The sequence below is a fragment of the Astyanax mexicanus genome, chromosome 18, assembly GCF_023375975.1.
Source record: "Astyanax mexicanus isolate ESR-SI-001 chromosome 18, AstMex3_surface, whole genome shotgun sequence".
Lineage (NCBI taxonomy): Eukaryota > Metazoa > Chordata > Actinopteri > Characiformes > Acestrorhamphidae > Astyanax > Astyanax mexicanus.
In genome coordinates this window covers 7,421,507-7,440,486 of record NC_064425.1, presented here as the reverse complement: position 1 = coordinate 7,440,486, position 18,980 = coordinate 7,421,507, and the positions used below count along the sequence as shown (strand labels likewise).

Here is an 18,980-nt window from a genome sequence, read left to right as displayed (position 1 = left end):
AACAAACGCACACGCACACACACGCGCGCGCGCAGGCTTACACATCCATTAGAAATGTCAAACCGACTCAATCAAAGCCGTCAATTTTTATTGCGTGCATTCAGTCATTTTAATCTAAAAACATCACAGTCAATTACTAACTGTATTAAAATATTTGTAAGATGCTTTGTGGTTAATTTTTTTAAGTAGCAGAATGTTTTTGGAGTACTAAAAAATACTTCTGCTTAAACATTCCCTCTTTGGCACTTTTAATTATGGGATATATTCCTACTATAATCATTTGCAGTTGTTTTCAATATTTTAAAAGACACAGCTGGATCTACATGATCATGTTCTCAAGCTTCACTGAGGGTATACACTGTTTGCTGAACACAATGTACCCACAGAGTCCCAGCAAACAGTTATTTTCATTCTTAGAATGTTAAATCTGTTAAATCTGTCTGGATGTAGTTAGACCTTTGTTTCATTTAACGTTTTTAAACATTCTTTTAACGTCACTACAACGTTACTCCTGTCAAAGTTTTAATTTTTAATTAAAAAATTGGGAATGTTAGTTCACACGTTTCCATAATGTTCTGAAAGTATTCGTTTAGCTGGGAATGTTACGTTGAAACGTTTTAAAAACGTTGTGAAACGTTTGTATAACGTTCTCTATTAGCAGCAACTCTTAATACTGGTGATTAAATCGCATCATAAAAGTAACACATTAAATTAAAAATTTAAATAGTAACAGTCTTATTATTGATTTGAGTGTATATATGTTTTTTACTGTATTATTAATATATGTATGCATTCATATCATAACAACTATATTATTAGTACTATTATTACAGCATGCATACACTTTTACATTATTAACAGGTATTTTCAATATTATTAATAGTAGTACTAGCTGAGAATTAGTATTAATACTGTTATGAGATTTACTGGTACTAAGCTAACAGCATGGGCTAATAAACACTACTATTATTTTTCTTACAGTATATGTTTAGTAGTGTTTGTTTAGTAGGTGCTTAAAATATTACAAATGCATATAGTCTTGATATTTTTTAACATTAGTATTATTACATTAGAATTACAACAGTATTATTAATATTACTTCTTATAGTGTTATTTCTCATACCTCCAATATTGTTATTTAATAATAATCGTTATTATTATCATTCTGACCTTCATTCAGAATTTTTACTTATTAGTATTAAGATATTAGTAGTATAACTAATAATTAATACTTTATTAATAATAAAGAGGACTCTCTATAGTATATAGTTTTAAAAAGTGTAAAAATACATATACAGTGAGTATCCATTAAAAACATTTAATCTTTCTAATGGTTCTTCTTTCAGTGGAAGTAGTTCTATTTATATGCACAAACATAAACTTATATAATGGTTTACTGTTATTAAAGATATTATTCTTTACATTATTTAGTGGCAAAGTATGTTTTTAATAACCATAGCAATATTGAGGCATTCCTAAACGTTTATTTTACATTTTAACATTAAAGCAGCACTGCATTCCTTATTTCTACTGCTGTGTGTGTTTGTGTGCCTCCATCTGTCTGTGTTTTCTCTGTGCTTTGTAAGTGAGGGGCAGTAGGACCCAGTGCAGATTGAAATTAAGGACACAGCAGCCACATAAGAGGCTTACAGTATCTAATCTGCACAGACACACAAACACACACACACACACACACAGTACAAACATGCTCTGAATAAACTTGCCCACTGACATTTACTGTGTCCCTTTTTTCCCATTGGGACTGTGAGTTTAGGTCTGCTGATCACAGTAATCAATACAAAATAATCAATAATAGGATGTTGTTCAGACTAAGGGCTCAGCCAGCAGTGGCCATGAACTTGACCAGCACTATAAAGCACAGATTAATACACACATGAGTAAAGTATTAAAAAGTATTAGAAACTAATTTCTACATCATTAATAGTGTTTGTATTAGAGTTAGTATTTAAATATTAATAGAACTAATATCAAAGCAAGTTTGAGTATTATATAACTCATTTATTATTACAAATCACTAGTACCAAAAGACTATTCAGGTAATTTATCTTATTGCATTACATTACATTACATTACATTACATTTGGCAGACGCTTTTGTCCAAAGCGACAATTATTATTGGGTAACACTTTACTAATATTTTAATACTGAAATTAAACAAATTATTAACTGACATTAGTTAATACATTACATACATTATTATTTCAAGGATTCAAGGATTCAATTCATTTACAACATTCTTAAGCATTACAGTTTAGTAATGTTTAATCATTATTCTTAACTAATGTCAATTAATGATTACCGCTAGTAGAGACATATTTACTTAACAATTTTACAATGTTTCTAACTGTTGTAAACACTGTTCTTGTGACCCTTATTATAAAGTATTGCATGTTATAGTTATAATATTTATCATATCATAACAAATCATAACACAAAATACTGTTATTTACCTTCCTCTTATAATGTGTAAATAATGTATTACTTAATGTGTTTTTCTCACATAGTATGTCGTATTCATAGTGTAATCTACTTTCTTAGATTATGATGCACTGCTAATAGTACTTTATATTACTAATATAGTACTTTATAGTACTAATATGTCAGTTTATATTAAAGTAGAAATAATATTATGTAGTATGTAGTAGTACGTAATGTAATGGTAGTTTCCATATGTTCACTATGATCTACTAAAATAAACATAGTACCAGTACCGTATTATTAGTGCCAGTACCTAATATAAAATATTTTCTATAGTACTAGTATTATTATCTGTTAAAATGAGCAGTACCAGCATTTCAATATATAATAGTAGTGTATGAATGCCTAAATACTAATATGATATTATCATATGATATTATTCTTATCAACTGTTTTGTCGCTATTATTGCTACCTTGTTTTAAATAAAATAAAATGAGTATTACAATATGTTAGTATTACTAGTAAAAACACTGTATTAATATTAATAATAGCAGTAGAAGTATTATATGCTTAAATAAAAATATATTAATAATACTGGTAACAAAATACTAATATAGTACTGTTAATAGTATTTGAATACACTTAAGCAGTAATAACTTTAGAACATATTATAAAACAAGTACTAAAATACTGCTTATTATTGTTGTTGACTTTTTATTTATAAATTAATCATTTATAAATTGATCATTAACCAAACAATACTAGTTTTATAATATGTTAGTAGTATTAGTGTATAAACACTATATTATTAATATTATTATGTTTATTATTATTATTAGTAGTAGTATATGTTATATCATAAGAGGTGCTGGTATTAAAATATTTTAATAATACTAAAAAAAAAAAAACGAATATAGTACTATTACTAGTATTTGCTTACACTCAAACAGTGCTAACTTTACAACACATTATAATATTAATACTAGGACTAAAGTACTGCTTATTATTATTCGTGAAACTGTTATTATTATTATTATTATTATTATTATTATTATTATTATTATTATTATTATTAATCAATTATCAAAACATGGTGTTTTTTCCAACCTATTGCACAGTGTTATTAGTATTAGTTAAAATAAACTGGGATGGTGAAGTATTTATTTATTATGATATTATAAATGTCTCCCAGTCAGTGTAGATTTGGCAATAAGCTGTAAAACACACACACACACCAGCTCTCTATACACTCATGCTATTTGTTAGGTACACACTGACACAGACACCACACACACACACAAACACTCTCTCACATACACACTCACTCTCACACACACACACACACACACTCACACACACGCACACACAGTTCAGCCGATTTATCATAATGTGCTTTATCTGAAAAGTAAGTATCTTACCTCGGGATAAAGAGAGGAAAAAGCGGTTTGGGTTCAGATTGACAGCAGAGGACGGGGTAGACAGAGCGAGGCAGAGAGGGAGATACGGAGAGAGAGAAAAAAGAGAGAGAATTAAAGGAATAAAAGGGGAAAGAACTGAATGGAATAATGTTTGGAGATGTTGGTGAACTTCTGGAGGGCCATGGTCGACCCCAGGACGAGGCAGGTGCAAGTTTAGTGAGGGGGGACACTTTTTGACTGTGGTGAGATCTGGACATGACACTGGTCGGCTCAGGCCTGGTCCGGACGGACAGAGGAACGTATGGATGTAGAGTGAACAGCAGGGCTGGACAGTGGAGATGTTCTCCAGATGAATGGAGGTATGTGGAGAGATCGGCCGGTGCAGTTGTAGGGCTAGTGTGTGTGTGTGTGTGTGTGGACAAGAGGTGAAGGGGGATGAGGGGTGGGGTGGGCAGAGGAAGGGGTTGGGCTTGTGGGTATCGCCTGATTCAGTGTGTGTGTGTGTTTGTGTGTGTGTGTGTGATTGACAGTGATGTAGAGTGTGTGAGGGGTGTTGAAGGACACTGAAGGACAGATTCTGTAGTTTTTTATCTTCTAAATGAGTCGAGTGTAAACAGCCATGGCCTCTGTGTCCTACTTTACATAACACATCGTCCCATTTACCCTGTTCACACACAGATCTAAGAAACATTATGGACTACTGAATACTTGATTATGGATTCTGAATTATCTATGGCAGATTCATGACAATTCATAGTAGCTACTGAATACTTAATAGTTGATATTTAATAATGTATGGCTGATACTGAATCATTTAAAGTCAAAACTGAATCATTTATGGCAGATACTAAACAATTCCTAGCAACTACTAAATGTTTCAGAGTGAATACTAAATCATTTATGGCAGATACTGAACAATTCATAGTAACTACAAAATTATTTGTAGTAGATACTGAATTGTTACTGACTACAGAATACTTCATAGTAGATACTGAATCATTTATGGAAAATACTGAACAATTATTACTAAATACCTCATAGTCGATACATAAGTATTATGAACTACTGAACTGTTCCAAGTCGACACTGAATCATTTATGGCAGATACTGAACAATTCATAGTAACTACTAAATACTTCATGGTAGATACTGAATCATTTATGGCAAATACTAAACAATTCATAGTTACTACTGAATACTTCATAGAAGAAAGTTAATCATTATAAACTACTGAACACTTCATAGTCGAAACTGAATAATTTATGGCAAATACTAAACAATTCATAGTAACTCTTGAATACGTCATACTGAATCATATCAGACTACTGAATACTTCATAGTGGAAGCTGAATCGTTTATATCAGATACTGAACTATTTACAGTAACTACTGAATATTTTAAAGTCTATACTGAATTGTTTATGGTAGATACTGAATAATTTATGGCAAATACTGAAAAATTCATAGTAACTACTAAATACTTTATTTAAGATACTGAATCATTACAGACTAGTGAATACTTTCTAGTGGATGCTGAATCATAGTAGATACTAAATTATTTATGGCAGATACTTAACTATTAATAGTAACTACTGAATACTACATAGTAGACACTTAATTGGTTATGGCAAATACTAAACAATTCATAGTAACTACTGAATATTTTAAGGTCTATACTGAATTGTTTATGGTAGATACTAAATAATTTAGGGCAAATTATAAACACTTCATAGTAACTACTGAATACTTCAAAGTATAAATTCAATCATTATGAACAACTGAACACTTCATAGTCGACACTGAATAATTTATGGCAGATACTGAAAAATTCATAGTAACTACTGAACACTTCATTTAAGATACTGAATCATTATAGATTACTGAATACTTTCTAGTGGATGCTGAATCATAGTAGTTACTGAATCATTTATGGCAGATACATAACTATTGTTAGTACTTACTGAATACCTCATAGTAGATACTTAATCGGTTATGGCAAATACTAAACAATTCATAGTAACTACTGATACTTCATAGTTCACAATGAATTATTTATGGCAGATACTGAACAATTCATAGTAACTACTCAAAACTTTACAGTTGATACAAAATAATTTATAGCAGATACTTAACAATGCTTACTAAATAGTGAATTGTAAATCCTGAAGTGTGAGTCCAGTTATTTAAATTATCCACAGCTGTGTTTTTTGTTGTTGTATTAGGGTAATTTAAAGGTGTATTCATTTTATATACAGTATTTGCCAGAATCATACAGAAGTATCACAAATAATGAGAAAATGTAATATATGCAAGAGTCTCTCTCTCATACACACACACCCACACACACACACACACACACACACAGCCCCTCCCTGGCAGCATGCAGACAGATTGGTAATCCCTGGCAGACGGCAGCAGGTGGGTGTCTGGGTGTGTCAGCACATCTGCAGTGTGTGTGTGTGTGTACAGATTATGCAGGTTAGCACCCGCTGTGCTTTAGTTGCAATCTGGCCTCAGAGTATGATGCTGGAGGTTTATTATACACACACCACTTTTATATAAATGTAATAAATATATATCTAAAAGTCTAAAAGTTGTTCTATTTATAATGTTTATATTATTACAATACTGTCATTTAGTGCATTTATTTGCAGAAAATTAGAAATGGCTAAATAACAATAAATACAAAGTTTTAGACCTCATATAATACAAAGAAAACTAGTTCATACTCATAAAGTTTTAAGAGTTCAGAAATCAACATTTGGTGGAATAACCCTGGTTTTCAATCACAGTTTTCATGCATATTGGCATGTTCTTCTCCACCAGTCTTACGTACTGATTTTAGATAGCTTTATGCCTTTACTCCTGGTGCAAACATTCAAGCAGTTCAGCTTGGTTTAAAGGCTTGTGATCATCCATCTTCCTCTTGATTGATAATAATTCAGAGGTTTTCAATTTGGTGAAATTAAAGAAACTCATCATTTGTAAGTGGTCTCTTATTTTTTTTCCCAGAGCTGTATATATTAAATGTAAACAAATGTTACCTTAGCTGACAGTGGATGCTAAGTTAGCCTATTAAGCTATAGTATTTTAACAACTTTTATTTTTGTTAAAATAAAAAAATTTAACTACATTATTAAATTACTTTTATATGTAATATAGTGTTTAAGACTTTTTTTGTTAGTTATTCATTCAGGGAGGACAAGGACATAAACAAACATGAAACTAGAGACAAAAAAGAGAAAAAAGAACAAACAACAACAAAAAAAAAATAAGGAAAGGAAAGAAAAAAAGACTAAATGTTGGTAGAGACAATTTAGTTTAATTGAATTGAATTTAATTAATGGGAAAGGAGAAAATAACTAATATTTTAGTTTATTAAGGAATTTGAGGCTCAAACCTGAAGATTTAACATATGCGAGAAATTGGAAGCTAATTTAGACTAGTATTCTGTGATTGAGTTAACAAATGTTTAGTTCATACAAAAGCTAATTAGATTAGCTAAGCTAGTGCACCCCTTTGATGAGTTCAGCTGATTCTCCTGGAGATCAGTGGTCCTCAGGATGCCTTAAACTCAGATAGAGCTGGAGAAGGGATTAGCAATTAGCTGATGAGTTCAATCAAATGAGTGTGAGATAGAGGGAAAGACAGATAGCTAGACAGATACACTATACTGGCAAAAGAATTCGCCATCCAAATTATTGAATTCAAACTTCATGTAGCTTCAGAGTTCATCACCACACACCTCCAAACTTCATGTAGCTTCAGAGTTCATCACCACACACCTCCAAACTTCATGTAGCTTCAGAGTTCATCACTACTACACACCTCCAAACTTCATGTAGCTTCAGAGTTCATCACTACACACCTCCAAACTTCATGTAGCTTCAGCGTTCATCACTACTACACACCTCCAAACTTCATGTAGCTTCAGAGTTCATCACTACACACCTCCAAACTTCATGTAGCTTCAGCGTTCATCACTACTACACACCTCCAAACTTCATGTAGCTTTAGAGTTCATCACTACACACCTCCAAACTTCATGTAGCTTCAGAGTTCATCACTACACACCTCCAAACTTCATGTAGCTTTAGAGTTCATCACTACACACCTCCAAACTTCATGTAGCTTTAGAGTTCATCACTACACACCTCCAAACTTCATGTAGCTTCAGAGTCATTACATCACTACACGCCTCCAAACTTCATGTAGCTTCAGAGTTCATCACTACTACACACCTCCAAACTTCATGTAGCTTCAGAGTTCATCACTACTACACACCTCCAAACTTCATGTAGCTTCAGATCAGTTTAAGAACAGTAGAGTGTAGAGAGATACATGGAATGGAGAGGTTCTATTGCCAAGCAGCTCCATCCAAACCTCACATCATCAAACACAGCGATACAGGCCACCATAGGATACTTTGGCAATATAGTGAAGGTGGTTGGATGGATGGATGGATGGATGGATGAGTAGAGCTCCGTACACTTTGAAAATTCATACTGCTGCAGTAAAATATCAATAAATTATCACACCAGTCGACCAGTTACACTGGCAGCTAAACATGCATGTGCTATAACACTACCTACACCACGTTTAACAGATGATCAGACAAATTTCATTGCAGGCACTGATAAATTTACTTTATATACAGAATAATTCACAGTAAATAATAAATGAACGCACCTCATTTTCAGACCACAACACTTATCAGTGTAGATATATTCACAAGCACCACTGCTGTTTAAATAGAGCAGATGAAAGATGTGAAAATAGACAGCTGACACGGTGTAAGATAGCAATGAGCATCATAAGGTGTAAGATAGGGCATGTCATCTCTTAAACATGGTGGTGGTAGGGATGTGGCACAGACATGTATGGCTACCAGTGGTATTCACTTATAATGCAACTGATTATAAAATATATTCTACTAAAAAAAAAGTCAGATTTGAACGTTATATTGAATAAAGCGGCGTGTGTTTGATCACAGCTGTTTCCCCCATTCATAAAGTCTGATTATTAAGATTGTGATCAATGCTGACAATTGTACACGTGCCAAACGCGTGCACACCCACATACACACGCCTATGGTACCCAAGCCCAAACAAAAGCTGATATGAGCACTGAAGCATGCAGTTATTGGTTCTACAGTACTGGGACACATGGTGTGTGTGTGTGTGTGTGTGTGTGTTTGGATGTGTGTATTGGAACAGACTGCATGGTGGATGCTGGTTGGGGGGTCGCAAGGTCAGAGCCGGGGGTTCGTACATTTCAGGGGGGCTGGTGGCCCAGCATGTGGTGTGTGTGTGTGTGTGTGTGTGTGTGTGCGTGCGTGTGTGCCCATATGGCGTCAGGCAGAGAGAGGGCACAGGAGTAATCAAGGAAGTGGAGCAGCAGCCTGAGCTGCATAATCCCCCTCCACACTCAGCCACGTGCCATACTCAACACACACACACACACACATACACACACACTGTGCAAAAATTATATATAAAAAACTTATGCAAATTTGTGTGTCATAAAAAGTGACATGTCTAAATAACTATAGAATAAACCTACATAAACATAAAATCAGCCATCGGTGAGCGTGTAAGGATGCTCATTGTTATCTTACACCCTGCCAACAGTCTATTTTCATGCCTTCCACCTGCATCATTAAAATAGCAACAGTGATTGTGAATATATCTACGCTAATGGGCATGGTGATCTGGAAATGAGGTGTGTTCAGGTAAATTTCTGGTGTATTGCTATTTTGGCAATGGAAAACACTGACTAAATACAACCTAGACAGACATCAACAGTCAGACGTTCATTGCAATCTTGGTAAAACAGGTGCGCTGCGAGTACATCCCCACTTGTTACATATACATGCACAGAAATCAGTGCAAAAACCCAACATTTACATCAACAATACACATAATACTAAATAAAATAATATAACTGTTCTCGTAAATGTCCTGCTTGCGCACCTCCACAGCGTGAACGAGCAGGCCAGTTTCCTCTACAAAAAAGCACTGGATACATTCAGGTAGCTGCACTGTTAAAATAGCAATACGCCAAAGTCAGAGCGCACCTGACTCTTAAATGGAATAGCAAGTGACACGTTAATTTGTTTATTACATGTAAGGCTCAAAACACACCCATGATTAATTAAGAGAATTAGTACATGTCTTTTAAACATTTTGAGCCACAAAAGGCATACTTTTCCCATCATTACGATAGTAAAGACACACTAACATGCCTAGATCTGAAACAGTGCCCAATATGTGGGTCTGTGAGACTTTTTTTTAATTACATTTAACTACATTTTAGATAGTGTCTCAACTTTTTAATATTGGAGTAGAAAATGGGTTGTGTACTTTGCCCACCGCCGATGTTATGAAATATTTCTCTAGGATATTGTTTGCTTAAGCAATTTTCAACTTCACCAATACACAACACACACTGCATCCCGTAAAGAGTTTGTGTGTGTTGGTGTTACAGTCACACAAGGTGCTGGACTTAATTGTACTTTTGGCCACACACACACACACACAAGCCTGGTTGCTTGTGACGCAGAAACACACACAATGGCCCTCTGATGCTTAATTGGTGGTGTAATCCTGTGGAATGTGTCTAATTAGCACACACTGCTCAACCAACTCTTTCTCAACCAGCCACCACACAATGGAGTGCTGTCACACACACACACACACACACACACACACACACAAACACACACACACACACACACACACACACACCACAAAAGCATCATGTGCTAACGAAACACAAAGACACAATTCCGTCTCAAGTCCATCACCTTGTAGGTCGTCACTCATTATAGATGAATGAGAACGGATGTAGTTGGTGTTTCTAATAAAGTGGCCAGAAAGTGGAAGCACAATATAGTAGTAGCAGGTGTTTCTAATAAAGTGGCCAGTGAGTAGAAGGACAAGCTAGTAGTAGGTGTTTCTAATAAAGTGGCCAGTGAATGAAAGCACTAGATAGTACAGTAAGTAGAAGGTGTTTCTAATAAAGTGGCCAGTGAGTGGAAGCACAAGATCGTAGTAGGTATTTCTAATAAAGTGGCCAGTGACTGGAAGCACTAAGCTAATGGTTTCCAATAAAGTGGCCAGACACTAACAGAATACTTTAATAAATGAAGAGAGCTGAACCCTTGGCTTAGTGGTTGGAAGTATAAGGAAAATAGGTGTTTCTAATAAAGTGGCCAGTGAATGAATGCACAAGACATAGTAGGTGTTTCTAATAAAGTGGCCAGTGACTGGAAGTACTAAGCTAGCGATTTCCAATAAAGTGGCCAGACACTAACAGAATACTTTAATGAATTGAGAGCTGAACCCTTAGCTTAGTGGGACTCAGTAGGTGGTGAAATGGGTGATGAGGGCGTCCAATCTGCATGACGACCCAAATCTTAACCCCCTGCAGCAGCTGAGGCTGAGCGAGTTGCCCTGAGACTCAGTCACACCATAAAACCAATTACTTTTAAACCCTAAATCTACAATTGCAGTCAGAAATATGTGTAAAAATGCAAAGTAAAATTTTCTTTACTTTTGCTGTTATATAATTGAATCCATTCTTCTCCAGTTAAATGTCTCATGTACCAACTGGCTACAATACAAGCCTGAAGCATGATCCGCCCACCCCCATGCTTAACAGCTGGAGAGGGGTTCTTTATATTATATTTTTCCTTTAAAACTTTGAGCGTTAAATTGTTTGTTAGGAAGGATGATTGGTGTAGGTGCACAGCATATGAAATCTCAGTATAAATGAAAGAGATGGGAGCGGCTACTCCATTTATTCACTGCCATCACCTCCAAATTTACATGTGACTGCCAGGTGTATTTTGTTGCCCTGGTATGTCAATGATTATTTAAACCCTAAATAGTGCAACCAACTCTACATTCAGTTTCAGAGTTGGGTTTTGTCTGCAATTATTTCCATCCGAATAGAGCTAAAAAAGTGTTGTTATCTTTGCATCAATCCTGTCAGCTATGATCTGTAAACATGACAATATTTGTGTATAGAGCAGGGATCGACAATAGGCCCGCAAGCATGAAGCATCTGGCCCGTGAGGTTGTTTGATAATGAAAAAAAGAAAAAATAATATGCTTCTCTGGTGAGCTTTTGTTTACATTCTTCCACTGCCTCTCTGTCACGCTCAGTGTGACTTTAGTTTCCGTCCTATTTTTCTTGTTTTTTCACCCATTCTTGGGCTCCCTATCTCCTTATAAGGGTGTTTTTTTTCCCGGCCATGTCCCAATTCACTACCCGGGGCAGTGGTAGTGTATTGGACCGCGACCCTGAAGACATGGGTTCGATCCTGTATGAGCAGCAGTGTGTTTATTTATTTATTTTTTTCTTTCTTCTTGGGTTTTACATGCTTTGAATTCAACTGTACTGCAATATGGTTCAACAACCCTCTGTGCTGAAAAGCTACTAGTCTGTAGAACTCCATCCCATTACACTTCATTTTCCAAAACAGATTTTTTTTTTGTGGCCCGCCACGTGGCTTGGAAAATATCTGGCCCGCGGCCAAACTTAATTTCCGACCCCTGGTATAGAGTTTGTGTTTTGTGTGGATATGTTGTAGTGTATGTGCAGAGGTGTCAAGTAACTAAGTACAAATACTATATACTTTAATTTATACTGTTACCTAAGCAGAATTGTTGTTCATCTATACTTTACTGGAGTAGTTATTGTTCAGCTTTTACCCTTTACATTTTCACACAATTATCTGAACTTTCTGCTCCTTACATTTAAAAAAAACAGCCTCGTTACTCCTATTTAATTTCAGCTCGTTTTCATTCCGGCTTCCCTTCGTTCAATTAAACCCCTATTCAGATAAATCTCTCCATCCAGATGAATCTGAATGAATCTGAAACTGATTGTGATTGGATGTAGAGAAGTATAAACATATACCATTCTGACACCCTATTGGTTTATACTGTGATGCATCACACCTGCACCTGCACCTGTTTGTGTATGTGTAGAGTTAGTGTAGAGTGTGTGTATGTGTATAGTTGGTGTAGAGTGTGTGTATGTGTATAGTTGATGTAGAGTTTGTGTATGTGTATAGTTAGTGTAGAGTGTGAGTATGTGTATAGTTAGTGTAGAGTGTGTGTATGTGTATAGTTAGTGTAGAGTGTGTGTGTATGCCTGTGCACGTCAGATCCGCCCGCAGAAAGTACACTACAATGCATAGTGTGTGTGTGTCATAATAAATGTACAGGCACATTGTGTACGTGTAAATGTGAATATGTGTGTAAGTATATATTGCATGGGGTAGTCTATGCATGTGTGTGTGAGTGTGTGTTGGGTCACGACGTGGGGGATTATGTGTGTATGAGTTATTGGGGGTGACAGAGGGTTGTGTATTAGGGGCCGGGTGGCAGATTTCTCCAGCCTGTTTTAGACACACTAATCTGGCTTTAGCAGCAACAGTGTGTCAGCAGTGATGCTGCCTGGACCTCCTTAGAGACGCACACACACACACACACACACACACACACACACACATTGGCAGTCCAGTTCTCCAAGGCAGTGGAGGCCCAAACTCCGTCCCAGCACTGCCTGACACATACATACAGAGAAAGAGAGAGAGAGAGCAGAATAGAGAACGAAATAAAAAGAGAAAAAAAGTTTGTTCAAGGGTTCATTTCTATCAAATGGCAAGTTCTAGACCGGCTTAGTGGCTCAAACACTATAACACTATACCCCTGCACACATGATAACCTGCAACCATGTAACACTGTACCCCTGCTACCATGTAACAATGTAACACTGTACCCCTGCAAACATGTAACACTGTAACAATGTACCCCTGCAAACATGTAACAATGTAACACTGTACCCCTGCAAACATGTTACACTGTAACACTGTACCCCTGCAAACATGTTACACTGTAACACTGTACCTCTGCAGACATGTGACACTGTAACACTGTACCCCTGCAAACATGAAACAATGTAACACTGTACCCCTGCAAACATGTTACACTTGTTTACACTGCAAACATGTAACACTGTAACACTGTACCCCTGCAAATATTTTACACTGTTACACTGCAAACATGTAACACTGTACCCCTGCAAACATGTTACACTGTAACACTGCAAACATGTTACACTGTAACACTGCAAACATGTAACACTGTAACCCTATACCCCTGCAAACATGTTACACTTGTTTACACTGCAAACATGTAACACAGTTCCTGCAAACATGTTACACTGTAACACTGCAAACATGTTACACTGTAACACTGCAAACATGTAACACTGTACCCCTGCAAACATGTAACACTGTACCCCTGCAAACATGAAACACTGTAACACTGTACCCCTTCAAACATGTAACACTGTGACACCGTTCCCCTGCAAACATGTAACACTGTAACAATGTACCCCTTCAAACTTGTAACACTTTAACACAGTACCCCTGCAAACATGTAACACTGTAATACTGTACGCCAGCAAACATGTGACGCTGTACCCCTGCAAACATGTAACACTGTAACACTATAACCCCTTTAATATCTTTATAATACTTGTAATTTCATAATATTGCTGTAACACTGCAATGTTGATAGGGTAACAGCTGTTACTCTTCAACGATGTAATACTGTAACCCTGCACATCCATTTCCCTGCAAACATGTAACACTGTACACTTGGACAGATGTTACCCTGCAACCACGTAACACTGTGATGTTGAAAGCATGCAACATTTTAACCCTGAATCCCTGCAACCCTTTGACCATGTCTCACTGTAACACTGTAACCCAGAATCCATGCACACCTGTTACCCTGCAAACATGTAACACTGTAATGTTAAAAGGGTAACACCATTTACTCTTTAGCCATGTAACACTGTACACATGCACACTGTAGCCCTGCCCACCTGTTACCCTGCAAACATACAACACTGTAACACTGTTACCCCATTGTCTTTGTAATACTTTAATGCTATAACACTGTAATGTTGAAAGCTTGTAACATATTGCTTTATTATTAGGTCTTTAAGAATTAATTAGTTGAAGAGTTAGTTATGTCTAAGAGAAAGTAAACATTAAAGTTTTTATTTGGACATAATGTATCATAATGGATTGTCCACAATATGCATATAGAGAATGTGTGATGGGATAATAAAAAATATTTTTGAAGGACTAAAAAACAGATTTATTCTATAACATAATATAATAACTGTAGATTGTTAAGTACTAAGTAAACGGAAGTTTAAGCTATAATGGTCCCCAATATCATTATTCTGAACTTCTTTAGATTATTGATATAAATGGCAATAACAATTACTGAAAAATGAACAGTATAAAGTATAAATGTATTTTCTTTATTTTCCTAGTTATTTTTTATTTTTACTTTATTATTTCTTTCTTATGTTACATCAGTGCGTTTCTTAAATGCAGAGTTCATGTATATAACAGAAATAAACACAGTATAAGAAGATAAAATCACACTGTATTGTTTGTTTTTGTTGCAGGTCTGGGCAGCTGAACCAGGGCATGAATAAAAACACAGCACTGAATCCAGAGAACTGCAAGGTTTAAATAAGTTTATTAAGACACTCACAAACAAACAAACTGCAACAAATTCATGTACACAGACAACACTATCCAAAAAACAGATTTATTTTTGTCAATTAGAATATACATCAAATGCATTGATTACAATACCTGAATCATTTCAAAAATACATGATACAATACATTGTGTTACACTTCTGAATGATCGGCTACAGCTAATAGTCCAAATTATACGAAAGGTTTCGATAATTTTTTTTAAATACACTGCAAATTTGCACATAACTGCTATAGTTCTTTGATTACATGTATTTAATATATTGTAATTGGCATTATACATCTACAATTCTGTTTTGTAAACATGTAAAATAATTGTTCCATATACACATCAACATGCATGACTTTTTATACTGTTTTTTTTAACTAAAACACAAATCTAGCACATTTATTTTCTATTTTTTTTGTAATGCCATTATTTTTTTCTGTCTTTGTATGTGTTTATAATCATGTACAGTCATTGTGCCATACACACATACATGTGTTATTATTACATATGCCATGGCATTTTGACAAATTTGACTCAAATATAATTAAATACATTTTTAATTGAGCACTTCCAACAATAACAAAAACAACCCTATAGTAAATTAAATGTAATATTAAATGTGATTTGATTAGACTAGATATGTCATTCTTGAAGACACTTTAAATAATATACAATAGTAAAGACAATAACTGATTTGATGGTTGATATATGGTTATTTGTTTGAAGGGCTAAGTGTTATTCTGTTTATTATTGTATCAAATGCACCAAATGCATTAAATTTGCTTTAATCTTCTGTATTCATTTATATATAAACAATTACAAACATAGACACAACAGTATACACAAGTAAAAAGTCAAACTTTGGATCAAGCATGTTTTTTTTTAACAATTTCAGTTTATTAATGCAAAAAAAAAAAAACCCCAAAAAAACACTTTTCATTTATTTTGTGAAATACAATGTAAATATGGGATAGCTGAAAACTGATAATATCAATAAAATACATTACTTTTCAATTGTATGTGAGTTTTAACAAACTTTGTATGTTTAATATTTTTGTACATGTTAAATGTAATCCTATATCTGTTAGAGTGTTGATAGTAAAAGCTGTAGAGTGTGTGTAAAGCTGTAAGAGTGTGTAACATTACAGTAATAGGATAGTGTAGTAGTGGTGGTAGTAGTAGTGTGGAAGGATATAAAGTCTTACACCACAGCTAATAACACCCTGTAGCACACAACTCTCTCATTTCAATACATTTCACACTTATACTCTTAATGCTGTGTGTTTGCAAGGTAAGTAAATGTATGTAAAGTCTTGTAAAGTCTTCATAAGACATTAATAAACAATATTAAGAAAATAAAATATAAACCCTTTTGAAATGTGAATGTTTCTTGTGCAAAACTTTTTCACTGACATTCCAAAAGTCACCTTTACAGTAGGCACCCATGATCACTTTCAAGATTTTCCTTTATAAATCGTTGGTTGTTTGGTTCAGGAATTTCAGTTAAATATATCATATAGCAGAAAAACACATTGATATTTGAGAAGTAAAATGAAGTTTATAGGATTTACAGAAAGTGTGCAATAATTATTTAAACAAAATTAGGCATGTGCATAAAATTGTGAACCCTTATTTGTTAGTTGTTTTAATGATTTTAATACCTTTAGCACTAATTATTGAAACACAAAATCTGTCTCATTCGCCCTTGACCTACATTCACAGGTGAATGCAATTATGAGAAAGGTTAAAGTGAACAATTGCAAGTTTTTCTCCTCTTTGCAACTTCTTTGAAGAGTGGTGTTCCGTCGAGTTATGCTACCCATCGATACGTGCTTCCTAAAGGTACTGTGCATGCTCTGAACTACACTTTTTAATTATTTTTTTCATTATTTGTTTTTATAATAAATCTTTTTTCTGTTTTTTTTTTTGTGCATTAAACAACCTGGACTCACTGTCATTGCACAAAAGTGTAACAGGCCAGGATTCTTGTGAATTTTCTGCCTGACATTACACCACGAAATCTTGAGGATTTCTATTTAACCATTACATAAAAAGGTTTCATGTTTGATAAGGAACATTACTGAAAATTATGAGTGTAATTATAAAAGAAAGTATAGAAATATATTGAAGTAAATCAGCTGATGTCAAAATGTAATGAATAAAATAAAAAAAATTAGGTCTTTTGTCTAGTTTTTACGTCTATTTTTAAACCTGCAGAATTTGGTTGATTGCTGTTTCTGATCTGGAATTAATAAGTGGAGTAGAGAGAAAACAGGCAGCTTCTCCAAGTGTCCTGTAGGAGATTATTCAGAACGTAAATAAGTTATTTTACTGCAGAAAAAAAGGTTTTGTATCACCTACACCTGTAGCCTGTATACAGGTCAAGGCATGTTAATAGGTTAAAGAATTACTGCACACTTTCTGTAAATTCTATGAACTTCATTTCACTTCTCAAATATCACTGTGTTTATCTGATATATGATATAGATTAACTGAAATTGCTGGTCTGAACAACCAATGATTTATAAAGAAAAAAAAAACATATTAATGACCAATATTTAACTTAACCAAGATTTTAGACCTAATTATAGAAATAATATGTATATAGCAGAGGCTGTTTCTGTTCCCTTGTAGAAAGTAGACGCGTATGCTGTCCAATGGAAATTTTTGTCGATTTTAATTTTACTACATTATTTGAACGGAGCAACTGTCCCTTACACTGTGCCCAAATTTCTTTATGAACGGACCAATAGAAATACTTTAAAATGACCTGAAATAAAGTAATTTTACATTGCCTTCAGTTGAAAGTTTAGAAGGATTTTTCTGTCTCCTGTAAAGTTGCTGTTTTGGAGATACTTGTTTTTCATTGGACAGCGACTATATAAATAGTAGAAATTGGAAATAAAGGGTGATTTTTTTAATTTGAGTTTAAATCATACAGAAAGAACAGAGGATCTGAATAAACATATAATATCTAAGCTGCTCTGTATGTAAAAGGTTGTTTTTAGGATATGTTTATTTGCATTTGATGTCAAAATATTTCCTGTCTGAACACCTGGAGGTGGTGGAGACTGTGACAGTGCATTAGTGCCCTCTACTGGTGCTGCTGCAGTACTGATAATAAACTTCTACAGTTATACAGTACCATGTTCTGCACTGTAGATTAATAATTAATTCATCCAAACTCTGAAGAAAAATAAATTTAATTATTTAGTATACAAAAGTGTTTAAAATAAACCAGAACATGTTTTATATTTTAGATTCTCCAAAGCCTCACCTCTTTTCTCAGTCAGCTTTATGAGGTAGAGTCACCTGGAATTCAGGCTTTCAGTTAACAGCTGTGCTGAACTCATCAAGAGTTAACTACTTGAATTGTCTCTTAAAGTGTTTGAGAGCATCAGTTTTAAAGTAGTGAAGAGGTAGAGTTGGTATACAGAGAATAGCCCTATTTGAGCAATGCTCTAATCCATATAATGGCAAGAAATACTCTAAAAAAAACTAAGGAAAGGAAAAAACTGTAAGAAACGAAGGTCAGT

At 34.5% G+C, this 18,980-nt stretch overlaps 1 long non-coding RNA gene across 1 annotated transcript; it reads left to right on the top strand.

Moving 5' to 3' along the window:
* The first annotated feature begins 3,744 nt into the window (after window positions 1–3,744).
* On the top strand, window positions 3,745–16,811 carry LOC125782574 (uncharacterized). Its single transcript, XR_007425287.1, has 2 exons — window positions 3,745–4,217; window positions 15,360–16,811. It is a non-coding gene; the product is annotated as an uncharacterized LOC125782574 (long non-coding RNA).
* The last annotated feature ends 2,169 nt before the right edge of the window (window positions 16,812–18,980 follow it).